Raw genomic sequence first — 21206 nt, forward strand, 5'->3', positions numbered from 1 at the left:
GCTTCTCACAAACCATAAAGGCAGCAGATCAAAGACTCTCTAGAAAGGCTGTTATTAGAGGTCCTGTTTAAGGCAGTTTTAGATCTTGTTACTGCTCTGTTTGGATTGCAGAGGCTTAGTGTTGTGGTGAATTTTCATGTAGTTTTAGACACAACTATGTATCATTTGAAGAAGAAAACTATAAAAAATAATCTGCAAGAGAGATCAAGCATGATTCACTCACTTGGCTGAGGTGCTGGAGAGATAATAACATGTATCTTTAAAAAAAGATTTCCAGGCATACAAGGCAAATCTGTGAAATAAAAGAAAATTAATTCCAGTCATTAAGCCCAGTGAAAAACATTTATGTCTCTTTGACTCCAGACCTGCAGTCAAGGGAAATTTAGTTTTATAGGATATATGGCCTACAAAGAAGAAAGACAGGAAGAAAATAGGCCTACATTATATAATCTACTGAAAAAAAAACCTTATCATCTATAAGCAATATCACTGCATGGGACAGACTTGGAAAATTTGTTCAAAGTATACTAGAGCACATGTTTATGGTCACAACTCATTCATTCATTGACTATTTTTTTAAATTCCAGATGCATCGTCATCAGAATAGCAGCTGATGTTGAAATATTAGTTACTGAATAAAGTTTGTTGTCTTCTTCCATGGTCTCCAGTATACTTTAGAGTAATAAAGTCTCAACAATTTAATCTAAACCAGGAATTGGAATGGTTTAACTTTAAATGTATCACGGTACATTTTGCCTACTTGAGGTGACGGCCTATGTTTTATGTAAAGTAGTCCAATACCCAGAAGACTTCCTGTCTTTTGAGACAGTATTACCACATGCTGGAATCTGTTTTGCATAACAAGTTTTGTGGTGTGGACATATATGCTGTTTTGCTTTACATACTAACCATCACAATACCACATTACACCATAATCTCATAGGAAATTATAGGAACCTAAAGACCCTTTTGAAAGTAAAAAACACAGAAGAAGATAAAGAAAATAAAAGAAAAAACACAGGAAAAAACTGGAGTCTTAAAGGATGAGCCATTTAAATATAAAATGGCCCTCTGTAACATCTGTAAATCTGTCAGCTTGATGCTGATGTTGATGGAAATCAAGAAATAGGCAGGTTGTCCTTAGGTGTAGACCACAGATTTATTGTTTCAAGTTTTCTAGCCCCTTTCTCAATTCAAACTAGAACAACTTTGGAAAATAATCTACGACAGTGCTAAAGTGTGATTCACTCACTTGGCTGGAGTGCTGGAGGTACAATTACATCTAGTTTTCAGTAATACAGGGCAAATCTGTAACTGAAGAAAAAATAGGTAACTTAGGCCTGGTGAAAAACATTTGTATATCCTTGACTGCAGACCTTACAGTCAAGGATAATATGGTTTTATAGGATACATGGCCAACAAACATGAAAAATAAATACAATACAATAATAATAACCTACTGAAATACAGTCCTGTTGGGGTGCCCCATTAGCTTACCTGGTACTGCACCTGTAAGCCAAGTTCTTATTGTAGCTGTCCAGGTTCGATTCCAGCATGTGGCCATTTGGTGTATGCCATTCAATTTCTCTCTCCCTTTTCCTGTCACACTCTTCAGTGGCATCTGTCATTAAAGGCAAAAAGTAAAATAAAAAAAAATGTAATTAAAAAGGAGAAATACAGTTTTTATCATCTAGTGGTTCCCAGTCTTTTCTACCATTGAGTCAATCGACAACCCCTACCTACTATTTTATGGACATTTCATATCGTCACTGTCAGGCAGAAACTCTTATGTCCAAACTTTACTTTTCAGACACTTTAGTTTTGTGACCAATAGCATTAATTTATAAAAAAATGGACATACAAGGTTTGCGCCCAACAGCGACAATATTATGTTGAATGTATCAAAGTAACAGTACACAGCAACTCATAAACTGTAAAACTAACCCCAAATAATGAATACAATACCTGCAAGATGTTTATTTAAAAAAAACAATTGGATTTTCTTCTTTTGAATATTGTATCAGAGATATGTTTTACTGATATTTTTGGAATATTTCTTGGAGTCTTTTGAGACTCAGCACATGTTGAAATCTGTTTTGCATGAGAAATCTTGGTTGTGTGGGCAAATATGCTGTTTTGCTTTACATAATAACTATCACAATAGCACATAACACCTTAATCTCACACAACACTAAAGACCTAAAGAAAGACCTAAAGACTCTTCTGAAAGTTGACTGCAAAAACACAGAAAAAAAAAATGAGTCTAAAAGATGAGTCATCCCTATAAATGTTTTAGAATGGCCTCTGTAACATCTGTAAATCTGCCTACTCAATGTTGATATGTAGCCTAAATCTAGAAATAGCCATCATGGAAAGGTTTACTGGAAAATGATGAAAATGAAAAAACAGCCCTGCCCCACACTAAAACCTATAACGTATTGTCTTCCCTCTCCTCTCCCCAGACAGTCTGAGGCGTTGACGTAACAGAAGTATTTTTTTTTCCTGACTGACTTGCTGGCTTGGCAAAGTAATACACATGGGGTGCCATCAACCATATAAGGTTATTTCCTAGTTTGACTAACCCACGCAGGGCTGCGGACAAGTGAGGGTGAGTGAGCAGCAAGCAGGAAAGCAGGCCCTGACACACTCTTTTCTTCCACCACAATTACTCAGTCTGGTGGAAAGACATGTAAGCAGGAGGGGCAGGTCCCAGGAAACATGAGGCCCACAAGGGTCAGCTTGTTTACAGAAATGAAGAGACTTAAGGGTGGTAGCAAAGGTACTGAGAGGAGAAAGCACTATGAAGGGAGCTTCATAGTGCTTTCTCTGGGCTGGCTCTGCATCACTTCTGTGCCTATCTGGTATTGTCACAGGTTCAAACTGAAGGCAGGTCATGGTTCATACACCATTTCAAAAAAAATGGATGGGCTGTACAGGCTGTAGAAATGGCATTATAAGTTACTATTAGCGACTGAAAGAGCTGAACAAATGTTTAGATGTAACTTGTTTCAGTAACTTGTTTCCCTCTAGACTCAAAGGATCCTCAAAAAAGGACTATATTCAGTTACATTTTTCTGCTATCCCTTTCATGGCTAGTTTGTGAATATGACAAACTGCCAGTGACTTCTCTTGCCCCCCCATGTACTTTCTTCTAATGTGTCATTAAGCTACATGAACACCTGTGATGCTGCAAGATGAGATGATTCTTTTACCTGAAAGGCTTAACTATGACACACTCTTCATCTTTTGACCTTCCTTCCTCAGTGTTGTGTTTTCACTTGATGCTCGACACTGTGGCATTTCATACTTCTCTGAGTTGCAATTATGGCTGTTACCCACTAGATGGCAGCCTTATACCTCAGACATTCTGCACATGCATTTAATCTTTTCAGCTTCTTGACAGAAATGTAAAAATGGGATCCCCACTAGGTGTCAGACCTTTAATAATTATATGGCAGAGCTACATACAGCAGTATATTATGAAATAACCTCCCAGAATTTAATTTGGTTAATTTGGTAAACATATCAGAGAAAATAGACATAATCATAAGAGCACCTTTTCTCTTAAAAAAAAAATAAATTCTTAGATTCGGTCAATTTCTGGTGTTAGCCCATGTAAAACATATATGTCAACCAGTTAAGCAGGTGGAAATGTTGAACTGTGATGTTGGGGCTTCCATTTTTGTAGACTATATATTCTGTAAGACATCCTACATTTCTAAAGATGAGGTCAAATTGTAGTCCAAACCAACATACAGAGAGGCATGATGAATGTCCTCTCCTCACATTTGTTATTCTGTTTGTAGAGAAAGAGTTTCTAAATCACAAGTTTTCAATGTGGGAGGCGGGCTTCCCAAGGGGAGGCCACAAACTGTTCCAGAGAAGAATCAGGGAATGAAGAAGAAGATTATTACATTAATGAATAATAATAAAGGAGATCACACAGAATATCCTACATGAGTACCTTAGGTTATAGAGACAGTCACAAGATACAGTTTTGGGGAATATTACTTTCTACTCCAGAGTCAGAAGCTACTCAGTGCCTTTGGACATGTTTTAATTTGGACATATTTGTTGTAGTCTGTAGTTATGTCAAACAGCAATATTAGGTTGTCTTCCCATAGACATTCAGGAATTGTGGAAAATTAAGCAAAGTAACTAAGTGAACTAAGGAGAAGTTGGCTTTTTAAAAGATTTGCTGAAGCCCACAGTCTCAGACTTTGAAAACAAAAGTTCTCAATGAATATTTACATCTTTTTAAACCTATATGGTTATCAGTTGTATCATCATCAAAGACTGTGGAAAACATAAAATAATCACCTGTTAATGCAGCTCTCAGATTTATTAAAATTATCTTTTCCCACAGTCACCACATCTACCTTCTGAGACTTTCCTAAGATGAAGAACAACTTTAAAGACTGTTGTCTGAAAGAGGGGATTTCTCTGCATTTTGAATGAATGGTACTTAGCTGCATGGCTAAATCTAATTGGTTGTGAAAGCTAAGCACCCCTTGTCTTTCTACCAGTGACATTGATTAGGATTTTCTAATACTGCGCCTGAGGGGACTTAAGTCGATCCAATTACCTTTGGCTGCCATCATTAGCTTGACGTGGCCCCAGGGGCCCTTTCACTTTGTCTCTAGCACTGAAGATTGGCCTCTGCGGACAATGAATGCCATGCAGCCTGACTGCTCTGGTGACTGAAAGGTTGCCCAGGTCTCCAAAGCAGCTTTTCCAATCCATACAGCCAGACTGAGAGCAACTTGTGCTTGTTGTGTCACTCTGTGGATCTTGTTTCTGCTTCACAAGGTGATAACTCAGTCTCTGTATTACGCAAAGAGGTCTTTAGTTAGCCACAGGGGCATATTTCACCTCTCAAATGACAGCTTAACAAACTGCCATAGAGACTTATCATTATAAGTAGTGTTATATCATATTTTTTTGCCATCATGAAGGTCTTCTTCCAGTGGGTGAACCATCCTCCATCTTCCAAGGAGCTTTGTTCCTCCTGAAATAAAATGGCCACAGTTCCTGTCTGTTGACAGCATAATGTATTTTGACATAATAGTGCAGGAGAAAGCACAGCTATAAAAAATAAGATGAATAATGGCTGACTTCCATTTATTTTCTTTGGTTTTAGGGCCCTGTTATATTGTGCATGTTGCTCACTGAGATACTTGCCATCGTTAAAGTTATTAACAACTGTGATTTTTCTACTGTGCCAACTCAAATGTCTGCTGTTAAAAGTCCCATTGTTGATGTGGTTATTGACAATGGGTAATACGCAATGTTTTGTGTTTAGACGTGTATGTTTGGGCTGTGTGTCGTGTGTTTCACAGACCCTCAGCACCATGGACAGGGCTTGCTGGAGCTTTGAATGAATTTCAGATACCCCAATTTCACATTTAGTAGCTGTTAAGTCAGTGTTTTTTACTGTATAGGATTTTATGTAGCCTGTACAGAGGTCTGGTGGCAGCTTGTTGAACTGCTTTACTTTTAGGCTGTGATGGGGTTTTGTCATTTGCTTTTTTGTTTTTTTCAATTAATTTCAATAGGTAACTTGATGAGGAACACTGCATGAAGTCTAACTATAGATTGGATGGGTATTTGATTTGAAGTGTTGTGTAGTGATGGTAAATGTAGTCTTGACCTGACTACCTGACGCTCACAAATTCCCTAATCAGGGGCAGACTGTATAAAGTACCTGTTGGCCATTGTTCACCACTGCTTTGCCTTTGCCTTCTGCTCTATGTCTCTGCTGTGGCTGGTAATGTTTGGTGTCCACAGTATGTAGTAAAAGAAATCCTTTAACATGCATAATTCAACCTTTACTGTCTACTCAGTGACTGACCTTTACCTTAACTATTTTAACTGTCTGTGTTGGTGGAACGTGTGAGGAATCCTGTTGTGTCCTCCTGCCCATGCACCTGAGTGAACCCATGAGTTGAGAATAAATATATTTGTATGCAGCATGGTGAGTGTGGTTAATTCCATTCTGTTTATTTAAATATTTGATTTCTGATTCTTCTGTATTAGTTTTTTTCTTTCAGAAGCAGAATGCCATGTTTGTAGGAGGCTAGGCAGTCACAGTGAGGTCCCTTCACCTGCATGTGAGTAAATACAGAGACACAATATCGACTGCACCATTTTTGCTGTGAGGTTTGCTGTCTTGCACCTGAGGTGAACAGTGGTAGCACCCCTGAACACTCCTCAGTGTAGTCTGCCTCTCCATGAGTAACCTCAGCTTAGTTTTTTTTTTGCTTTGCTCAGTTTATCTTGGACTTAACTGAAGGTTTTGGCATTTTATCATTTTTGGTGACTTCCACACATATTTTAACAAACTCTTACAGAAGTAATCAGACTTATTTCAATAGGTGTGTGCACTCTACACTAGTTTATGATCAACAGTTATTAAAGGTTTAGCTATCATTGAAGGGTCACCATAAAACAGTAAGTTGCTCTTACTTCAGTGTAAATGGTCCAATCTGCCCCAAACTTCGCGTGGTTGATAAGAGTCCCAGCCTGAAGACCTATACACAACAATATTCAGTCATAGCACCACCAGCGGGCAACAGGAAATTTTTAAACTCTGATGTGCTTCTCCTGGCAGGTTTACCAGATCCAATTCGTATGTGGTCAGAAAAGCCTTAAATCTTTGATAATGCTGTATTGTAAAGTTTCTTCTAAGGCATTTTTATTCCCAGGTTTCCCAGGTCCAGCAACAACATGTGCAATATCTGATCATAATTTGATTACATGCCTTTATTTTTGGCTTCTTTCCTCAAGCTACTGACTTACAGCTTACTGCATGATGCTAAAATAGAGAAGAAACAGAACTGGTTTATATTGTATATTTACTACTTTAACCACCCATCATGCACACTTGAATTTGCATCCTCCCAACTGCAAAATATCCTGGTTGGCCACTTCAAATGTAGGTGCTTTTTTGAGCCATGTCCTGCTTTTATTTAAATGACCTGGTTTGTCATATGACTCTTTTTTGGTCATTCACCACTGTATTGTTGCTTTGTTTTATGTTTGGATTCTATACTGTAGTGTGTGGTCTTGGGCAATTAAATAAAAACTGAAACTGAAACTAGAAATTAGTAGAGCTCATCTTTTCAAAGGGGGGTTATAAGGTCAGACCCATACAGATTGCCGCACAATGCAAGTCAGACACATGATTTGTGTCTCACTTGATGTCAACTCTGACGTCATGCACATGTGGGAAACAATAACCCCATGAGATCAAAGCAGCTGCCATTTTCTTTTCTTCTGTCATAACTATCTGAATGTAATCTGCAGTCTACAGGTAGCCCACAAATGGATCTAAGAGGATGGACAAATTTCTGTCCCTTCCTTCTCTGAAGGCTCTTGAAAACTGTCTGACTTGACTGCAGCTTTTTGTCACCAACTTCTGTTACAGCTGCCGGCTCTCTTCTACTCTCCAGTTGAGTTGCAGTTCATCTCAAACAAGCCTAAAATCTGGTTGTATAGCATGTATTTTTTGTATTTTGAAACTACAAATTACTTGTATTTTGACATACATTTTCTGTGCCTGTATTTTGTTGTATTTTATTTAAATACATTTGATGAGCAAGTATTTGTAACAAGATAGATGAATATTTTTCAAGGATTTTATGGCATTAATTGACAAGACAGATGAAGTGAGGACAGGAAGAAAGTGCGAGAGATCACATACAGTGAAGGACCACAGGCTGGAATCAAACCCACAGCTGCTGCAGAGGACTTACAGCCTCACACTCTACCAGCTGAGCTATCAGGGCATCCCAACCAGAGACTTTTGGTTTGCATTAGCGGGAAATCCCGAAGTGGAGTTTTCGTGTTACCTTATGTACTGAACTGATTCACATGGAACTGGACTGACCTGGTTTTGTGTTTTTTAATATAACTGACGGTGTTGGTTTGTTTAAAGAGGGTTTAATTCTTTCCTTGCACATAATTTATGAAATTCTTTGTTGTGAAAAATTATCCAGGGGTATAGGTGTATTAAAACACAAATGCCTATCCTTTGTTGGGTTTGACTCTTTTGTCCAGTGAACTCGAAGACAAACTGGCACGTGGACTTCACTGTGACAATGTCTGAAATTTTGCTTTGAGAGATACATTTTTAATTTATTTGAGATGTTTTAGGTTTCACTATTCTTCAGCAGCTGTCACAGGTTGCCTATTTTTAATAGTATGAAACACAGGGTTATGACACATTCCTGAAAATAATTACCATTATTGTGGTTTCTTAATTCAGGTTTATTATATACATGTCTTTTGTTGTTTGCATTTTTGAATGCATAATGCATTCCCATAATGAATTGGGACAATAAAGTACCGTAACACATAATGCCTCCATTACTTGTCACAAATGTTAACCACTGTTGAAGGATCAGAAAATGTCTTTATGTGTATATGGTGTTCAAAGAATATCAGCTGTCATGTAATTAGATGAAATGATTTGTGAATGACTTTTGAATTTTACTTGAATAGTTATAAATTTTAGCTTCCCTTATATGATATTATTTTCCATTCTTAGCCGCTGTTGATTTCATGTTTGGTTCTAACTCTCTCTGCTATTTGTCCTAAAGGGATAGTTAACTCAAAAATGACAAGTCAGTTATTATCTACTCGCCCTCATGCTGATTGAAGGCCAGGTTTATTATTTTTTGGTCCACAAAACACTGCTGGAGTTTGACAGGCCAACAGTGTTTCAGAATCTCCCAAACAGTTGAGTGATGGTGCCCATGCTCATGGTGCTTGTCTGGTGTAATCCAAGTCTCCGAAAGCCTCAACTTGCCAAGTTGCTGAAACATGTTACAAAAATGTTATTTACACCATGTTTTAGTCTCACTGTAGATCCTTACTTGGAGCCACATTCATGTGCACATAGACACTGTCTGAACTGTGTGTTTGTGGTGTGATGGTGTGCAGACAACATGTTGGGGCTTTAGGAGACTTGGATTACACCAGATGAGCAGTATGGAGGCAAATCATCATTTTCCAAATTTGAAAACTTGGCCCTGTTCACTTGGATTGTTTGGGTCATCCTCCAACACTGTTTTCCTGTGAAACTGCTGTGTTTTGAGGACTAACAAAATAAACCTGACTCTCAATTAGTATGAGGGTGAGTAGATAATTAAGGAATTTTAATTTTTCACTGAACTATCCTTTATTGTTGCTGAACATTTGCCTTTGGGGCAGTGAGGGTCAATTAAAAGTTCCTCTTAATATACACTAATTTTGTTTGTAGTTCTTCATGTTAGAGCTGATCAAAATGATCAAACATTCTGTTGTCCTTTATTCAGCAAAGGTTGTCAGTAGTTGTTCATTCAAAATGCAGCAAATAGCCTCAGCTTTGCATAATTTCTTCACATAAAGCTCATGTCTTCTGTTTCCATTTAAAATTCTTAATTTATTTGAGCAAATGGAAGAATATATGATTAATTTCATTGAATAATTTTAAAATGTATGTATATATTTTAATTTTTTAATATATTTCTATCTGTACCTATTGTCATTGTAACAAGTTATGACATAATATAAATACATAATGGGCTGTAAATAATCTATACATGACAATCTGTGAATCTGTAAATCTCTTTAGGAAAGACACTGTACATCTTGTAAATTAATCAAATATTTATTTACATATATTTCAAGAGAATAAGTTCTGAAATGTATCAGTTTTTGTTTCATTCAATAATTTATTTCATTCATGTAAAGTTTTCACACTGGCCTCAGATACTATGCTAACTGACCCAGAATTTAACTTATCCAAGAATGCCAAGTTCTGTCCTCTCTGTGTCATGTTTGGGGAACTTAAAAAAGGTGTTTGTTTCCTGTCCTGACAGCGGAGGTGCCCTGACTAGCAGCACTCTTATTACAGTGTAATATTGCCTAATTAAGTAGCGATGACTAACAAGATGTCAATTATCAAAAATTAATAGCTGTTAGAAATCCAAGAAGTAGTCAATTCTCTCTCATTTGTGTTTGTTACAAAATAAGTTCAAATAACTTGTTAAAATGGCTTATATTTGTCTCTACACATAAGCTCCATTTAGTTTTCAAGCTTTCATGAATATGCAAGTAGTCCCCGCCTTCTCCACACACCCCACACCTCCACCTCCTCCCACCCCACACCCCACCCCCTCCTACACTGTACCTGGCTTCTCTGTTTTGCTGGGTGATTACAGTAACTAGCTACATCTGGCTTCTCCTGTGAGCTGGGTGTCACTGCTAATGATTTGTATAGCGCCACCCCCTTGATTAAATTTAATCTACAGCAATGCATCATGGTCTATGAGATCATCAAATGACTGTAGTGTCACTGTCCTGTGAGAACCATGTATCTTGAAAAAGTCAGAAAACGGCCTTTTTTTTTTCAGCTTTGTGGGATGTAGTATAGAAGCATAAAACTGGATACAATGGAACTCAAGTAAATTATAAAAGAAGTACAGTACTTGGTATAAATGTGCTTAGTTTTAAGTTCAAATTATGGAATTTAAAAGCAGTTAATGGACTAATTACCAGGCAGCAGACCCAAAGCTCAGTGTTATTTTTTTAGTATTTTCTCATTTTATATAATCTAAAATTTCTTATTTATTGTAACGTCAGCATTCACTTATCTTAAGATACTACATAAAATTATTCTATTCAATAAGTATTGTTTCAGGAGGGGTTTGTACCTCATTCTGTGCTATATAGATCTACTTATTTTTTTGACCGAGAGATGGAGCAAACTTCTTGAAAGGAGGAGGGGTTGTAGTAGGAAGCAGTGGGGTGTGACTTTGTTGCAAATTGTTTACGTCTCTCTTTGGTCAGTGCAGAGGGACCGTTAGCAGAACCTTGCTGAGGGCCCCGTGGAAGTCAGGACCAGCTCTGTATATCCTCCAGTTATCTGTAATTCCCTCTGTATGCTCAGCTCCCACACCAGATGCCCTGGCTGAGACTATAAATTTGTCTGATAAGAAAACGGCTCAGATAACCTCGCTCTGTGTCTCCTCACACAGACACTTAATGCACACACTTTGTCTTATCACAAAGATATGGTGACGAAGCAGGATAACTCGCTGTGATGTGGAATGCACAGCATGTTTAATTCTATGCAAAGGACAGCTGATGTCAAAATCTATTCCAAATGTACTGTCATAGTACCCTTATTTTTGATCCTTTCTTACTCTTCGTTTCTTTCTCTTTCTCTTTTTTAGTTGTGATACATGTTTTCTTCTTTAGCGCATCAAACAAACGCTATGCTTGGTGTCACACAGATTTTTACACACACACTCAGACACACACCATCCTCTCAGGAAATCTACTGCTGATGGACATGATAACATCAGGACCATAGTCCTTCTGTGACAGATTGCAGACTGGGAACCAGCTCAAACTGGATTACAAATAAGGCAGTAAAATAGATACGGAGAGAGGAGGAAGGTAAAAACATAGAAAATGAGAATCTGTAAAAAAAGAAGAAGAAAACTGAGAGGGAACCAAGGACCAGGCATCTGAAGAGGTAGAGACATTAACCCAGGGTTAGGTGAAAACAAACATTCTCTCTTTACTTGCCACAGGGTGGGTTTTTTGTTTTTCCTATCCTGCTCTGCTTTGTCTTTCTAGATAGCCTTTGCATGTCAGCCAAGCTTCGTAGTTTTCAGCATTACGTAATGTTAAACAAATCATTGGCGAGCAGTGTGTAACTATAAACATGAAGCTTCTCGGTTGAGGGCATGTTCTGCATTATTTTTCTTCAAAAATTATAGCAACTAACTGGCCTTGACCTCCGTCTTAATTTGTGGACAAAATGAGAGGGGATGTTGATCAGCTGTCTGAATGCTGGAGCTGATTATTGTTGTCCTGGGTGTTCAATGACTAAAGGAACAGGTAGAATTTGCAGTAGTAAGTGGGTGTATTGGTGTACAACTCATTGTATGTCACATTGTTATGTTATATTAATGTTACAATGACTAAAATGTAGAGACCACAGACACAGGATGAAAAGTAGACATCATGTACAGTAATGATTCAAAGGTCATTACACTGTCACGGACATTTAAATGGACTTAATGAATGAACACAGTAGGATACTAGAACAGCAGTTTTAACAGCTTTTGACCTATTAATCTGGGAAAATACCCACAATTACAGTGTACTTGCACACATGTTAGCATGGTTGTGTATATAAATGTGTATATGGCTTATACAGACGAGTTATAATATTACCTCCTGAACCAATTTCATGATCTGTTATACACAGTTATATTTAGCAAAAAATGGAGATTACTTAGCAGGATTACAATTTCAAAATATGTTTTAAAATAAAGAATGATATCCTGTAATTCACAGTGCACAGCAATTAACGAGGCTCACAACACCATTCTGGTCTCAGTGAAACCAGCTAATCTTACAGTCAATTCATTATCATGGCCTCTGGTGAAAAAAATGCCTCACTGGGTTGAAATTTCCACATTATTTTGTCTTTAAACGGTGAAGTTCTGCCTTTAGCTATTAAAATATTGTCCTCGTCCAAGACTGGACATCTAATTTTAAGAAACACATAGGGCCAATCGTTAATGTTAGCTACATAGAAATCCAGTTAGCTTGCTGATCCATCAATACTGCTATAGGTGGTGAGGCTGGTCACACAGATGTGTGTGGGTAAAAATATGAGGTTTGAATGTGACATATGAATAGCAGAATTAAGGAATATTTAAATGCACATAATTAGTATTATTTATCTACAGTAAATATGAAAATAAATAAACATGCATTTGGGCATAACAAAGGAAGGAATAGCTGGGAAAACAATTAACAAACTTAACAACAAACAAAATATATTAGACTAAACAATTTTAACATGTTTGATATTGAGGTAATCCAACAGTAATGGAAAGTAATCAGGTTATGTTTCTTAAATGTTGTGGTACTTGGATTAGGTTACTGACTACTTTTTGAACAGGTAATTAGGAACTATCAGAATTCATTTTTAAAGTAACCCCTTCAAGTCTTAGTACTAAGTTATTCATTAAAGGAGTTGGCAGAAACCCTGAAATCAATGGTCAAAAATGACTAGAAACCCAATTTTCAAACAACAAAAATAAAAAAGTGGTAAAAAATTGTGTGGATTCTTGAAAAACTTGATGGATACATTTCCTCCTGCACAGATCACATGTAAAGCCAATTTCTCTCAAAATTTTGAACCCTGCAATGTTAACATGCAGTGCTATTTATTACTGTTTCTTCTCCTCTGCCTTTGCTGGAGCACTGCTGTATTGCTTGGTGCATAATGCCTCCTGTAGATCAGTGGAACATTATGAAACCATTGGCAGCAATATGTAGAGCATATGAGCAGTGTGGACGTGCCTGAGATGAACGACACACAAACCCACTGATAGAAAAATGAGCCATAGTGCTAAGAGGTCAAAAACCAACCCTAACATCATCTTAGAGACCCAAACTTGTGCTCTTTCTTTCTCTGGATGTTCCCTCACTGTATTGATGAGAAGTAGTCACACCTCAGTTAAGTGTTCAAATGTGCTGTTAATGTGATTATATTGCTTTAAGCTGCATAGTGACACAGGATGTGTCTAGGAACAGTATTGCTGTGTAGGTTACCATGTGCTGGTGGTGCTTAGAATCCAATACGCTAGGCAGTCGCTGTAGTAATGCACGTAAAATGGATGCTAATAGTGGTGCATATTCATGTAAGGCACGAGTAAAATGCAAGCCGTGTCGTCTGCTTGGATTAAACTCTTTGTCTTGTACCAGAATCAGGCGGCTGAAGTTTTTAATCGTTGTGTGTGGTAGAAACACAGACACGATAAGCACCATGGACAGAGCCAGCTGAAGCTTTCAGTAAATTTGGAATTTCCCCAGATTTGCATGGGTAAGGAATCAAGTTGCCTGCTGGGCTGTCTGTGATTTGATGCTGTAGTTATTTTTAATTTTCTTGTCGAGGCCCTTGTGACTTCCATATAGAGTGGTGAATATTAACTAATAATTGAAGACTTTAACAATCAATTAGTCATTAATAATTAAGAACAAAACATCTTTTTTTTTTCAGTTTAACACTGATTGCTAGTGGCACATTATGTAATCCAATAATTAATGACAAACAAACAATTTAAAGGAACAGAATTGTAAAACAATAAGGCCCCTGCTCAAAACGTCTGCTCTTGTCTTTATTCAATAAACGGCTCAACCATGTCAAATGGAGCACAGTTACTGCCATTTCCAGACCAACAAGGCAAACCAAATAAAATCATGAAAAAATCTGAGCTCCAGAAAAATGATTCACAAAACATACATTCAGTTATGTAAGTTAGTTAATTTTTTTAATTGGTTAAGTTCTTAAATTAATCTTAATTAACTGATTAATCATTAACATCCCTACTTTCTGCTGCTGCTATAAAGTTTTAAGGTTGATTTAAGTGGCCCCTCTAAAAGAAGCCAGTCTGGCCCCTGTAGTTTAATTGTCCTGAGCTGCCACTGCCACTGTCACAGTTGTAAAAGCAGTTACAACCACCTATCAAATGTTAGTCATATTACAGTATCTGTAAATAAATATGGGATTATTGTTTGGTACATACAGATGCACACACACTGATACAGACTTGCATGTTTAAATTAATGAAGACGCGTAAAACTTCAATGCACAGACATGAACAAACATACACAGGAAGTAATGTAGCTGCACTGAGCCCTTGATGAGACCCCATACACCACAGGAGACAAAATTCCTACCTTAATATAAAGCATTTTATTTTCACATCAGTACTTCTTCACATAATTGAAACTGTCACTATATTTTATTTTAAAATATGCTTCCTTCCTGTACTTTGTTTCCCAAGTTCTGTAGGATCTGGTTCTGATTTGATTCATTTTCATTTCTATGTCAAGGCAAGACAGAGCTGTTCCTGTTGTTCATACTGATGTTTTGGAGATAAGCATGGACGTGAACTGAAATTTGGGGTCGGCATAACTCAATCTGACTGATCTGTTCTTGTTTTTATTTAATGATTGAATAAACAGAAATGTCCTCAGTGTCAATAGTAAACATTTTGTTCAGACTGAGATATACATCATGCCTACAAGTACAGTCTGCACATACAGCTCAGGAGGTCTTCCCCTCACTGCACTGTTAGCCCTCAGTGAACATTTGGAGTCACATGAAAGTCTCTTTAGTAATGATGATAACAGTTAAGCAGCCGCACCATGAAAGAAAACATAAGAACAAAGCAAGAACAAAAGTTTAACATGTTCAGATCATCAAATGAAGGTCATATCAGTGATATCACTCTTGGAAATGTCATGACATACAGTGCTACATAAACAGAGAAACATATCTAGAATGTCATAATGAATGGACAGAATTGTTTACTGTCTGTCCATGCAGACTGGTATTTCAGCATGTACTCAGCTCAAGTGATTTTCCAGCTTAATAACACATTTTTTTTTAAAGCAACACTGTCTATTTTTAAACATGAACCCTGCAGTAACCCTCCCAGAAGGATTTGTATCAGATTTTTGTGGTCTGCAATGGAAGTATGTGTGTGTGTGTGTGTGTGTGTGTCTGTGTACACAGTATGCAGTGTGTGTGCGCCTCTGTGTCCTACGGGCATGCATATGCACAGACACACTGCATACAGACTATTGGTCTTTCACACAGAAATTTGTAAACTGTGCTACAGATGTGATGAACTTCAAAGCTGCTAAACTGAAAACAGTATTGTGAATTAGTAATACAAAAATGTAAAATTCCAAAATTAATTTTCAAATAAATGCTGCAGCAGTGTGACTGAAGTTTTGTTTAGTTTATTCATGTGTGGCTAGCAAAGCAATACTTTTAAAAACTGTAGAAATCATAAATAGATCTGCAAGGATTAGTCAATGAATTGATTAGTCGATTGAAAGAAAATAAGGTGCCAACTATTTTGCTACTCGATTAATAGTTTCAATAATTTTTTCAAACAAGAATGTCAAATATTTACTGGTTTCAGTTTCTTAAATGTAATGATTTGCTACTTTTTCTTTGTTGTTTGCAATAGTAAATTAGGAGTCTTTTGGGTTTTGGACTCTTGGTTAGACGAATGAAGCAACTTAAATATGTTACTTTGGGCTCTGGGAAATTGTGGTGAGCATTTTTCACTTTTTTTCAAAATTTTTTACGCTAAACTTGATTAATTGTCAAAATCTTTTCAGGGGTCAACAATAAGGAATTCCTGCTTTCCCAGACAGTAGACAAAGTAAAATGTCATGTTGGGTAAGTAAATCTGGCAACTCACAGTGCAAGTGGAAAAAATAATTAAACTATTAAAGACTATTAAACTATTAAACTATTAAACTATTAAAGTAGATGTTTGTCCCAGTTGGGCGAGGGAAAAAACATTAATGTTGAACCCTGATTTTCACTGATCAGTAAATGATTGTTACTTGCAGCCCTAATTATAAATAATAGACAACATCTTTAATGTCTTAAACTTGATATGTGATTCATCACACAGTGGAGGGGCACAGATTATGACTTAAACAATTTCTACAGCACATTCCTCTCTGTAATAATATAATATAATAATATTGTTTTTCTACAGGGTACACATTTAGTTTTTCCTAAACATGAACTCATTTAAGTGTCAGTGTCTAGGCTGAATGACCTGAGGTCAGAAATACTTACCAAGAGTTCTGAGAAGCTGTGGCCATGTCACCATACAGTATCGTATGTGGGAATCACAATTCTGCGTTTATTAGATTCATGTCTGGTTTTGCTCAGGAGACAGGAAACAGGCCTGACTTTTTAAGGAAACCTTTGGTACTATAGATAAATTAAGACTGACTGAAAGCACAAATGTGGAGGAAAGGGTTGCCTAGTCCTTATAGTTCTGATTCTTGTGAAGACTATTTGGAATAAGTCCAGGGTCTTTGTTTTGTTCACAGTTGTAGGGGTGGCCCAAGAAGTAAACAGGAAATGCATCATACACAAAGTGTGCCCATGGGAGGAGAGGGGTTTCCTGCCTGTGAGGAATGCTGACCATGATGCCATGCCCACAGCTGCTCTGTGGGTGCTTTTTACCCAAGTTAGCCATGTGGTTACACCATATTATTCAAAAAGGAAATGTGACCTCTTGATAAGTCCCTCTCTTTTAACTGTAGGAGATATGAGAGGTGCTGTACAGAACAAAACAAAAGCTGCAGAATCAAATTAATTTAATCATTAAATTTGGCATTCAGAAATGGAAAACGCCTAATGGGGCATTCCATCCATCAAAACAGCCACATGCTAAAGCACCAACAAATATTTTAGTTAAGGCTCAGGCATTGAAAGATTGTTGCCACAGTTGGACATCATAGTGGAAAAGCTCATCGCTCACTGACTTTCCTTCAAATTTCCAAGAAAAACAAGGGAATAATTTCTGTTCCAAAGAGAGGCACTGATGTCTGATATTCTCTGTTAACCCTGTTAAAAAAGCTTTGGATTTAAACTCCACTGTAACCATTACCCTAACACTATCAGTGATAATCAGCAATGATACATCTGTCATGTTTGCTTCAAGCTGTATACATCACAGGTGTGCGAACAAAGAAGAGCGCTCACGTTACAGGATTGCATATGCAGAGGACAGATCTCATCAGGCACAATCCGAGAGCTGCCACTAAATCTGACTGAAATGTGAGGTACTGCTGCATCTGTACTACTTAAAACAATTGCAAAGACACATGATGTCTTTTCAGTTTATGATAAATGCTTTTCTTTTGCTGTAGCTACAGGAAGCTAAACTTCAGGTATAATCCTCTCCCCACAGAGGATCTTATAACTAACCTTTCCATAAAAGCACCTTCACTGCTCTCCTTGTGTGAGGATTCTCTCCATGAAGTGTTCCTGCCGACCACAAAAGGTTTTACTGCTCAGTCACATGGATTATTCCCTGGCAATTGGATTATGAGTATAGAACAAGTCCTCAGTCTAAAGAGGCGCATTAGAAAATGGCTCTCCTCTACCCCAATCACATTAGTACTGCACAGAGCTGCCAATTAAGAAGGAGTCTATGGTGGTCCGTCTTGACTTTTATTGGCTAAACAAATTTGATGAAAGTTTGTGGTTTTGACCTTTTTGTTGCATTAAGGTAAAACTGGAGGCATTGAGAAGCAGTGCGTGGATAAAACGAGATGGAAAAGGCAGACTGTTCAAGCCCTACTTCAAAAGGACAGATCAAAGGCTCGATTATCTGCTACCTATCAAATTAGGTGGTTCTAAAAGAGAAAATGCTATCTGCTTACCCAGGGAAAGTCTGCTATTTCCAGTTTGACAAGAATCTATATGTCCTGGTCGCTTTAAAGCCATTGCTGAAAACACTGCAGCAGCCATTGTGAACATTGTTACACAGTGAACCCCAGAGTCTCATGAAACAAGAGGTCTTAACTCAATAATCACACCAGTAACTGTTGCTGTAATTGTTTTCCAGATGTGAAGGTCTCTTTCTGAAAGTAGTCTTGTCTCATCAAGCCTTGATTCCCCTTACATTTTTGCCAAGACCATTTTTTGTGTGTTTTTCATTGTTTTTTTAAGCACTCTGCTCCTGTTATCTTGTCCTGAAAGTAACAGCAGCTCACAAGATATGGCAAGCAGCTTTGACGGTATAGATTTAAGGTTTCAAATTTATATTTACAGTGACCAACAAGCATAATAATTCAAGATAATGTTTTTACTGGTCAGAATTCTGGCTTTTTTAGTGTTGTGGCAGCAGCCTAAACAAGGCAGCTAAGACTTTCTTCTCTTGGCAACCACTAACCCATCAGCTGGTCCGCAGACTCTGTCCCTAATCTCCATGCAACATTGAGGAGGAAGTGGATGTGTTGCCAAAGATAGTGCAACAATATCCAGAGGTGTAAGGGTGATGCAGGGAACCTTATCCACTCCTGATGCATTACCAGTATGGAGCTTTTTAATTACCTTAATGTCCTTTGCAAGGTAAATTGGCAAGGCTCCCTCAAGTCCTCCACCTATGCTTGCTCCACAGAGCAATATATTGGTCAGGTTCAGGAGTTCCTGGAAGGGATCCTTGCACCACCCTACAATAGTCTCAGTGATGGTCAGTTGGCAGTAGGCAATTTTATCACTTGAAAACAGCCCAGGCTAAGCCTTGACGCTGCATCTTTAGAAAACAGTTCGCCTTAACCTCTTTAACACTTTAAGCCCTTTTCCACCAAATTAGTCTCTGTTTCTTTAACCTGTTCTGTTCAAGATTCTTGGAAGCTTGGCGCTATCTGTGAAACCAGCCCACATTTTAAACAGTTTTGAGTGGAACCATTGTTATCAATGATCATCATCAACAGAGGGCATGGCACAACAACCTGTAGAATTTGACACTCCTACTTTGTTCCCAAGGAAAACCTGCAATGATTTGGTTCAACCTGGAAACCAAAAACCATGACCTCAGAATGGGTCCAGTTCCGTGTTGGTAAAAACAGGTCAACAGACAGTCTTTCTCCAAGGCCTCCCCAAGCTCCCCCCACACCCAAGTTTTTGGCATGGTAAACACTGAGGCTGCAACATTCCTCAGTCAAGCTTTAAAGATCCCTTTTGTCAGCTTCCTTCACTGTTGGCTTCCACCAGAAACGCCCAAAACTACTGAGTTTCAACATCCAGCCTTCCCACCATCCATCCACCTAAAGCCATTTATCATTTGCAGATTTGCTTGGAGTTTTTTCCTGTGCATATCTGTCAAAAGTAGGGCACACCCATGTCAAGTTGTACTCTTCCTCAGTCACAGGGCTTATATGTTCAGACAGCCACAATCTGGTTTGAGCCATTCTTGCTGTGAACCAACAGTGCTTACAACTGCACCACCATGCCAGCATCCAGCCCTGCTTCATGGACAGGCGATGAAGTTCTTGTTAGGTTATGAAATGTTTAGAGTGGCATGTACACAAGCATTCCACTGGCTTAACATAGTTTTGGGTTATCTTTGGCCTTTTACTTAAGTTGTGTGTTGGAGAGGATCCAGATATTTTACTCCCCTTGCACCTGTATCGGCTCTACACAGAGGTCAAAGCCAGTTCATGTCCGCCAATAAGTTGCTCTAAGTGCTCTGACTTCAGATAGCTCAAAGGACTCCTGGTCAATACACTATATGTGCCAACAAATTTCCTCTTACTTTTTGAAGAGTATCATACATTTTGTCTTGTCTTTTCTTTCAGTGCTGTTAAAAGCTTGATATTAAAAGGGAATTTCTAGAAGCATGAAAAATTATTTCAGCTCATAACATTGAAGATTTCATAAATAATGGTTAAAAATATGTAATTTGATAGATTCTTCATGTTTTGGTGAGGGACTAAAACTTGGAGTGATAGATAATGGAGTAATTACATATGCCAAAATCAAGATTTGCTGAAGCATAAGGTAGACATTTTAAAATAGTTTTAATTCAATATTAACGTGTGTGTGTGTGTGTGTGTGTGTGTGTGTGTGTGTGTGTGTGTGTGTGTGTGTGTGTGTGTGTGTGTACATATATATATTAACATTGTATATGTCTTTATGATTTTTTTCATTTTTGTAAAGTTTTCTTTTTATATATTAATGTGCTTCTGTTTTCTTTATTTTGCAAGCAAAGAAACCATTAAGGGAGCCAAACATCATTTTAGATTTTTTAGATTCAGTGTGCCTTTAACTAATTTTTGATTTATACTGACTATTTTTTGTTATTTTTTTTTCTTGTTGTCTTTTCTGCTTTATGTAAGGGATGGACTGAGTGGGAGAGTAGCCATCTTGCATGTGCTTTTGTGTGGTTCAGGTCACTTTAGTTTGCTCTGAATAGGCAAATTTGTGTGTTTAAATTGATAAGCATGTATTGGTGATTATTCATAATTTGTTGTTGTTATTTGTGTCAATTTCATGTTTTTTATAACACACAACTCTACACTAGCTCCCCAGATAGTCCCATAATGATTATTTTCTTGGCTTATCTATTTAATTTAAGTTTTAATTAATTGATTGTACAATCATTTAGATCACCTTTTGCCACAATTTATTGTAAATTTATTGTATTGTAAATAAAATCTATACATTTTTGTACAACAGCCTCTGGGTCTTGTGCATTGAGTATCATCAGGTCATATATATAAAAGTGATATTTTCATAAATCCACATTTCCTTCTTATCATGAAGTGCTTTTTTATCCTGCAAAGATAATATCAGTGTTAAT

Source organism: Lutjanus erythropterus, chromosome 1 (assembly GCF_056507025.1).
Source record: "Lutjanus erythropterus isolate fLutEry1 chromosome 1, fLutEry1.hap2, whole genome shotgun sequence".
Lineage (NCBI taxonomy): Eukaryota > Metazoa > Chordata > Actinopteri > Lutjaniformes > Lutjanidae > Lutjanus > Lutjanus erythropterus.